Genomic DNA, 8,537 nt, shown 5'->3' on the forward strand with positions numbered 1-8,537 from the left:
GAAATTTATAGTGTGAGATAGTGAGAGAGAAAAAAAAAAAAAAAAACAAATCAGAGAAGTGGAACATTAGAAGTTATTTAAAAAGGAAAAACTGGAATGTTTCCTTCCAGACACTGCTAGACTCCACCTCTCCTCCCCTCTGTGTGGATAGTGGATTTCTCTCCTGGCTCTGGGCAGCATGTCCCTGGTGCCAGCCCTTGGCAGCTGGATGCTGCCTGCAGAGCCACCCTCTGGTTGCTGCACAAGGAGACCCTTCCCATGGATGAGGCTCAGCTCTTCCCAAAGCTACCGGTGGCTACAGGCTGGCTTTTGGTTGTTCAGACCCAGGGAAATATCAATCACATACCTAGTCCTCTGTCTCTTGGCAGAATAACTCTCCATCTGGGGATGGTGTTGGGACCAGCGCCGTTTAACATCTTTGTCGGTGACATGGACAGCGGGATTGAGTGCACCCTCAGCAAGTTTGACAACATGAAGCTGTGTGGTGCGGTTGAAACGTTGGAGGGAAGGGATGCCATCCTTGACAGGCTGGAGAGGTGGGCCCATGCAAACCTCATGAAGTTCAACAAGGCCAAGTGCAAGGTCCTGCACATGGGTCGGGGCAATCCCAAGCACAAATACAGGCTGGGAGATGAGTGGGTTGAGAGCAGCCCTGCGGAGAGGGACTTGGGGGTATTGGTGGATGGAAAACTGACTGTGAACCAGCAATGTGCACTTACAGCCCAGAAAGCCAACCACATCCTGGGCTGCTCCAAGAGAAGTGTGGCCAGCAGGTCAAGGGAGGGGATTGTTCCCCTCTACTCTACACTTGTGAGACCCCACCTGCAGTGCTGTGTCCAGCTCTGGGGCTCTCAGTGTAAGAAAGACATGGACCTTCTCGAGCAGGTCCAGAGGAAGCCATGAAAATGATCAGAGGGCTGGAGTACCTCCCCTGTGAGGACAGGCTGAGAGAGTTGGGGTTGTTCAGCCTGGAGAAGAGAAGGCTCCAGGGAGACCTTATAGTGACCTTCCAGTACTTAAAGGGGCTACAGGAAAGATGGGGAGGGACTCTTTATCAGGGAGTGTAGGGATAGGACGAGGGGTAATGGTGTTAAACTGAAAGAGGGTAGACTGCGATTAGATATAAAGAAAAGATTCTTTACTGTGAGGGTGGTGAGACACTGGCACAGGTTGCCCAGAGAAGCTGTGGCTGCCCCCTCCCTGGCAGTGTTCAAGGCCAGGTTGGACGGGGCTTTGAGCAACCTGGTCTAGTGGAAGGTGTCCCTGCCCATGGGGGGGGGTTTGGAACTGGATGACCTTTAAGGTGCCTTCCAACCCAAACCATTCTATGATTTTATCTCCCCAGAAAATCTCAGCAGAGCCAAAGCGATGCTGCTGTTCCTGGGACACCCGCCTTCTCCAGCTGGAGATGCTCTGCTGTGCCTCCCCGGACCAGCTCCACTAATGCCCTGGCCCTGCTTCTAGCTGTTGGCAGGTTGTCTATAGAGAGGTCTCCTTGAACCCTTCCAGGCTCGTGTAAAATCAGAGCGGACCCATCCCTGGGACCTGCTACCGGCTGCAGACCAGGGCAGGATGGGATCTCTTCTTATGCATGTTCTCTTGGAGGCTGCTCCTGGTTGTGGCCCACATGGGATGAGAAAGGTCTTTGCGCTGATGTGAAAAGCCCGATTGCTCCTGCCCCCATGAGCCTGGATCATTGCCTTGGGACTCTGGGTGATGCTGCGGCGTGGAGCAGAGCTGGGAAATGGGTGCAAGATAGGGAGACTCAGAGCCCGGTGCTCAAAACCCTCCATCCTGATGGATCATCTGCTCCGTTACAGCTTGGCGTTGCTGGAGGATGGGGGGTTTATCAAGGGGACGGGCATGGCACCCATGTGTGCCCAGCCCCGGGGAGAGCAGCAGCCCCCAGGCTGGACCAGGGAGTGCTCAGCAAGGGCTGGGAGGCTGCGGGGCTGGAGCAGGAACAGTCCCAGGATGCAGGCAGCCTTCCCAGCTCTGCTGCTCGGGCTGCGGCTGCCCTCTCCCGGCTGTGGACCAGGGCTGAGCTTTGCTTCCCGGGCGGCATCCATCTCCTTCGAGGACCATGGTTGGCTGAGCCTCTCACCCTTCTGTCCTCTTTCCCTGCTCCACAGGACCAGCAGCTCTCAGTAACTCTGATCCATCAGACTGGAGCTTCCCTGGGCAACGTGTGACCCCTCTTTCACTGCTGAGAAAGTCACAGGAAGGGTGAGGACAGCATCAGGCTTCAAATCACCAAAAGCTGCTCCTTCCCCCTTGGTGACTAAAAGCACTGTGATGCCTAATGCCAGGGATGTCACAGTGGCTTGCTCTACAGCCGGTGACAGGGGCACCTCTCCTCCATGCTCCAGGTCTCCTGGGTCCCTGATGTTCAGGCCTGTTGCAGTGGGACCCTGAACCAGTCAGAGCTTTGGGGATATTTGGAGTTTTTTCCTCGAAGAAAAAAAATACTCTGAGCCAAGTTTTGGAAAGAAAAAAGCCAGAAAAACTATGGTGGGAAGGGCAGCGATGCTGTGTAGGCTGTGGCAGGTCACAGCCCTAGCTCTGGGCAGGGCAGGGAGGTGCCTGAGTTCAGGACCCAGCAGGCATCACAGAGGATGTCCCTGTGAGACAGAGATTTCCTGAGAGGAGCCAAGCCATACGCTATCCCCATTCAAAACTCCACCACGGTTTTGAATTTTGCAGGCACATCCGCCAAGGATGATGCCTCAGGCAACAGCTTTCAAGTCTGGAAAAAGGCAAAAACATACAGTTTTTCTGAGATGTCACCGCTCCATGCTGCTCCAAGCAGAAGGGAACACCTGAGAGAGAAGGAGCAGCACCTTCCAGGGCATCTGCCTCTGTGGCACAGGGTCATGAGAAGATGGACCTTGAGCTAAGAGGCACAGGGAAAATGAGAACCTGGCAATTAATAGCGAGTGTCCCTTAAGCAGGGGCAGGTCTAGATGGAGAATGCCCCCCCCATATTGAAAGGGACAGAGCAACAGCCCCCCTTGTGCCAGGAGGAGATGCTGTGGGCTGGAGATTTACATGAGACTTCAGGAAAAGCTGATGTTTCCCTGTGTATAGCTGGATTCATTAACCCCCCCATGAGAAACAACACCTGCAGAGCAGCAAGTGCCATTCACAGGGGCGTGAGAAGCATGGCAGGTGTGTGCACGGGAAGGAGGGAAGATGGAGAGATGTGTGAGCAGAAAAGAGGGATTTATGCATTGTGCCATAAAACCAGTATTTCCAGTAAGTCCCTGGGATTTGCTGTCTGGATGGATTGTAGCTTATTGCGGGAAGCTGGTCTGGACCTCTTTCTTGGGGTCAGGATGACAGGGTGGTGTGGGAGAGGGAGAGATGTCTCTGTCCCTCACCGAGGGGCTGTGTGAGCTGCCCTGGTGCAGAGCACCTGCTGCAGCTCCCAGGCAGTGTCCCCAAGGCGGAGGTCTCCGCAAGACATATCACCTGTGGGGTGGCATGTGTTAGTAAATCCGTGGTTGTTTGGGGGTGTCCTACAGGCTTTGCACTAGTCCTGGAGCACAGCCTGGATCTATAGGTGCATTTGGTTGATGAGGACCTGGCTTCTACTGAGGAGGGTGGAGATGTATTTCAGACCAGGACCTTCATCCATCCATGCAGGCGCTGTCAGGTGTGGTGGGAGCTGTGGCACCGGCTGCAGCAGGGACCCCACGCACACACCCCAGCCACGGTGCAAGGAACAGAGCCAGGGAGCAGCGGGACAAGCTGGACAGAAGGGCTGTACATCCCGGCAGGACCCACGCAGCATGCCCAGCCTGCAGTGGAGTGCAGCCGTGCGAGGGCAGCACAGACCGCTGCCCGCATAGCAGCAGCAGCAGCAGCAGCAGCAGCAGCAGCAGTAGGAGCAAACCAGAGCCTGCACACCTCTTGCTGAGGACTCGCTGCGCAGGTCCCTCTGGGGACCCTTGCCTGGCTCTCCCCCTCCAGCAGGCCACTGCTTGATCCGGCTGAGTGGAGCTGCTGCAATGCCTGCTGCTGGCTCAGGAAAAATTTTAGATCCTTTCCCTGTGGTGGATGAGACACAATGACCAGCCTGGTTGGGCACTTGTGTCTCCAGCTGTACGTCATCTGTCTCAGGCTTTGGGAATCCTGCTCGTTCACTGGGGAAACTGGGCTGAAAATGGGAAAAGACATGAGAAAAGTTGAAAAAAAATGAAGTTTTTGGAATCTGTGTGGGGACCCCTGCTCACCCAGAATTTGCCTTGTGCACCAAGAGGCCACCACCCCGCACCATGCTGGGGACAGGGACTGAAAATGTGTCCATGCCAGCATCATGCCTATGTGGGCAGCACACTGTGGGAATGGGAGGGCAGTCTGACCAGCCCGCTGCCCCCGCAGAGCCCCACAGGGGCTGGAGGGGAGGTTGCCCAGGGCAACTTGAGCCTCTCTGGTGTGACAGGGGATCTGCATTGCTCCTACAAGGGATGGGGATAGAGGCTGAGTCTGGGGAAGGTGACAGGGCAGAAGATGTGGGGGCTGTGAGCTACCAGAGGGAGCAGCAGGCTTTTGGGACCAGCTGGCAGTCAGGAGAGTGAGAAGATAGGGGATAGTTTGTGTGGGATCCTGTGCTAATCTGGCAGGTATATCTCATTGTGGGCACTGTTCATTAGAGACAGGAAGGCACAGGGGAGTTCCAATGTTTCCCAGCTTCAGACAGTGTTTGGAGGAGTTTCCTCTTGGGAAAAAGATCCCTGCTGGACACTGGGACTGGGCTAACTCTGCATTTCTGGGAGTAGAGCCAGGACTGTGTGAGGAGAATATATTATCAAGGCTATCCCCCTGCCCAGCCCAGCCCAATCAGCTCCCAGTGGGTTGTGATGGGATAGACTCTGATCTCTGCATTTGCCAAAAGACACCAAAAAGATACAAAGGCACTAAATTTGGGCATTGGTCAACTTTTGCCTTGACTGAATTACCTAGAAACATTTGAGAAAGGCCTATCCTCCCCACTGTAACAGCAGGCAATGGCACCAGCAGGTTGTCCTATCCAAGAGGTTCCCTATGCCAAGAACAGTGAAGGTTGCTCCATCTTTGGAGAAGCTAACACACAGGGAGAGCATCTACCCATCAGCTGCAGCTAACCTTGATACCTGCTTGGGTTATAAAGTTGTGTAGAACTGCAGCATCTCTTCTCTGGATTTGACCTTCCTTCCTTTATGGTTCCTGGAAACATTCCCTCTTTTCAGAAAAAGTGCTCTTGGGAATTTGAAGTACGCGGGGATAGGAGTCTGCGTGAATCTAAATACGGCGGCAAAGTGAACATCACCCCATCACAGCACGGCATACAGATGGCGAATCACCGGCCTCCCCGCTGGGATGTGCTGCAGTAATTACACAGTGTCTCCCGCCCCAGCTGTTGGACTGAACGCAAGTGCCTCCCCCGCTCGTTGGAGGCACGAGGCTCAGGGACAGGGCATGGGGTGTCTTTGAGAGCTGCCAGCTTCAGAAAGCATCAGGGTTCCAAGAAAGCCAGGTCTGATGCTGCAGACCACCCTTGGATGGGTGAGCTGGGAGCACAGCTATGGGCTCGTGTTTCCACTGACATCTGGAAGGGGTTGCTGCTGGGTCCCATGACTGGGTCCTCTTTCCCTCCTCTGCTCCTTGACTTTTCTCAAATCCCGCCTCCACTGAAGCATAGAGTAGTGTTATGTCCTCTAAACGCCTTCCCTGAGGGCGCCCAAGGCAATGGAGGAAACAACATTTGTTCCTGCCCCTGTTCTTAAGCCACAGCCTTGTCCATGCTGAAAGCTCCAAGGTGATATCTCTGCAGGTTTCCCTGCACGAGTAAGTGGTTGGTCATCCCAATAATCTCATCAAAGCCGGAGCCACCATGCTCCCACTCAGGCATCTCGCTGCCTGGCACAGCCTGATAACGTGGCTTATCCCTAGGGCTTACCAGGCACAATGCAAAGGAGCTCAACCTGGGGCAAACATCTCCTGTCGAGCAGGGACTCTCATAACTCTGGCATGTATGAGGCTGGGGAATCCACAGCCTCCCTCGATTTCTCCTTCCAGGTGATTTGCAGATCGTGACGACATCCAGGACGGTTTATTCTCAGCCATCTGACGCTTTCTCACTTGAACGTGCTCCCACGCCGAGGGAGTGCTCAGCAAAACACACTTCTGGAGGAGAGTCCCCTGAGACTGCAAGAGTCCATGGGATTTATCTCTGCAACTTATAAAAGTTTTACTACAAATCTTCTGGCCCAAGCGAGCCAAGAGCTTGCTCCATAAATTACTACCAAGCTAGGGATTAGGAGCACTAAAACAGACGTACTTCGCAGCTAAAAATAAGGCACGGCACAAGCTTGAAGATTTGTTCTGCCTGGAAGTTTTATTGCACCCAAACTGTATGAGATAATGTGCAACAAAGAAACGCTTAGCGGATCCATCTGCTTTTGGACATGTTCGCCTGCGCAATCGCTCTGGAACGAGGCAATGAAACCACAAAAGAAAGTGGAGTTAGACGGTGTTACCCAGTGCAGTAAAACTTTCTCCAGACAAAGAGAACGGTGACCCCGTCCCCTCCCAGTGCTGCTCTTACCACAGCCCTGGGGACGCTGCATGTCAGGTGCTCTGAGGACCTCGAGCTTGGGCAGCGTTGGGGGAATTTTACAAAGGAGTGAGCCCCACCAGCACTGGTGCTGGGTGTTGTTCTTGCTGGGTTCCTTCCTGTCCAGGGGGCTTTGTGCAGAGTCCTAGCCCAGGTTTGGTGTCTGAGCCCAGTTGAGGGCATGTGGATGGGAAGTCCCTTCCCTGTCTGGGGATGGGCACAGGAGCTGTTGAGGTCCAGCCAGACATAGTTAGGTCTGGACTGGGGTTGCTACCCTCTCTCCACAGACATGTCTCCACCATGTTATGTCGGGTCCCTTAGCCCATGGATGTGAACAGGCTTTGAGAAAGGGTTTCCCTTCTGCTAGGGCCTGGCTGTATCTCCAAGGGTGCCCATCTTCTTGCTTGCTGGGTGACTGAGAGTAGCCCTGTCAGCCTGCAAAAAAATACAATGAAAAAATTGTAATGCATGCAAAATTGTTCACAGAATCACAGAGTGGCTGAGGTTCACAGGGGCCTCTGGAAGTCATCGTTGCTCAAGCAGGGCCACCTAGAGCCAGTTGACCAGGACCACATCCAGACAGCTTTTGAATATCTCTAGAGATGGTGACTCCACAATCTCATTGGGCAACCTGCTTCCATGACTGGTCACCCTCACAGTAAAAGAAGTGTTCCCTGATGCTCAGAGGGAACCTCCTGTGTTCCATCTTATGCCCATTGCCTCTTGTCCTGTCACTGGACACCACTGGAAAGAGCCTGGTTCCATGCTCCTTAGACCGTCCATTTGGGTATTATATACATTGATAAGATCCCTCCGAGCCTGGAGAAGAGAAGAGAAGAGAAGAGAAGAGAAGAAGAGAAGAGAAGAGAAGAGAAGAGAAGAGAAGAGAAGAGAAGAGAAGAGAAGAGAAGAGAAGAGAAGAGAAGAGAAGAGAAGAGAAGAGAAGAGAAGAGAAGAGAGAGAGAGGGAGGGGAGGGTAGGGAGGGAGGGGTGGAGGGGAGGGGAGGGGAGGGGAGGGGAGGGGAGGGGAGGGGAGTGGGAGGGGAGGGGAGGGGGAGGGGAGGGGAGGGGAGGGGGGGGAGGGGAGGGGAGGGGAGGGGAGGGGAGGGAGGGGAGGGGGGGAGGGGAGGGAGGGGAGGGGAGGGGGAGGGGAGGGGAGGGGAGGGGTGGAAGGGAAGGGGAAGGGAGGAAGGGAAGGGAAGGGATGGGGGAAGGGAAGGGAAGGGAAGGGAAGGGAAGGGAGGGAAGGGAAGGGAAGGGAAGGGAAGGGAGGGAAGGGAAGGGAAGGGAAGGGAAGGGAGGGAAGGGAAGGAGGGAAGGGATGGAAGGGTAGGGGAGGGAGGGAGGAGGAGAGGAGAGGAGAGGTGAGGAGGGAGAGGAGAGGAAGAGGTGAGGAGAGGAGAGGAGAGGAGAGGAGAGGAGAGGAGAGGAAGAAAAAAGAGAAGAGAAGAGAAGAGAAGAGAAGAGAAGAGAAGAGAAGAGAAGAGAAGAGAAGAGAAGAGAAGAGAAGTAAGAGAAGAGAAGAGAAGAGAAGAGAAGAGAAGAGAAGAAAGAAGAGAAGAGAAGAGAAGAGAAGAGAAGAGAGAAGAGAAGAGAGTCCCAGCTCTCTCAGCCTTTGCTCATAGGAGAGATGCTCCGGTCCCTTCATCATCCTTGTGGCCCTTTGTTGGACTCTGTCCAGTATATCCATGTCTCTCTTGTACTGGGGAGCCCAGAACTGGACACAGAACTTCAGGTGTGTCCTCACCAGTGCTGAGTAGAGGAGAAGGATCTCCTCCCTTGACCTGCTGGCAATACTTCTGTAATGCAACCCAGAATTCCTTTTTGCAGTAAGAGCACATTGCTGACTTATGTTCAACTTGGTGTCCACCAGGATCTTCAGCTGCTTTCCAGCTGGTGCCTCCCAGCCTATATTGGTGCATGGGGTTCTTCCTCCCCA

The sequence above is a fragment of the Strix aluco genome, chromosome Z (genome assembly GCF_031877795.1).
Source record: "Strix aluco isolate bStrAlu1 chromosome Z, bStrAlu1.hap1, whole genome shotgun sequence".
Lineage (NCBI taxonomy): Eukaryota > Metazoa > Chordata > Aves > Strigiformes > Strigidae > Strix > Strix aluco.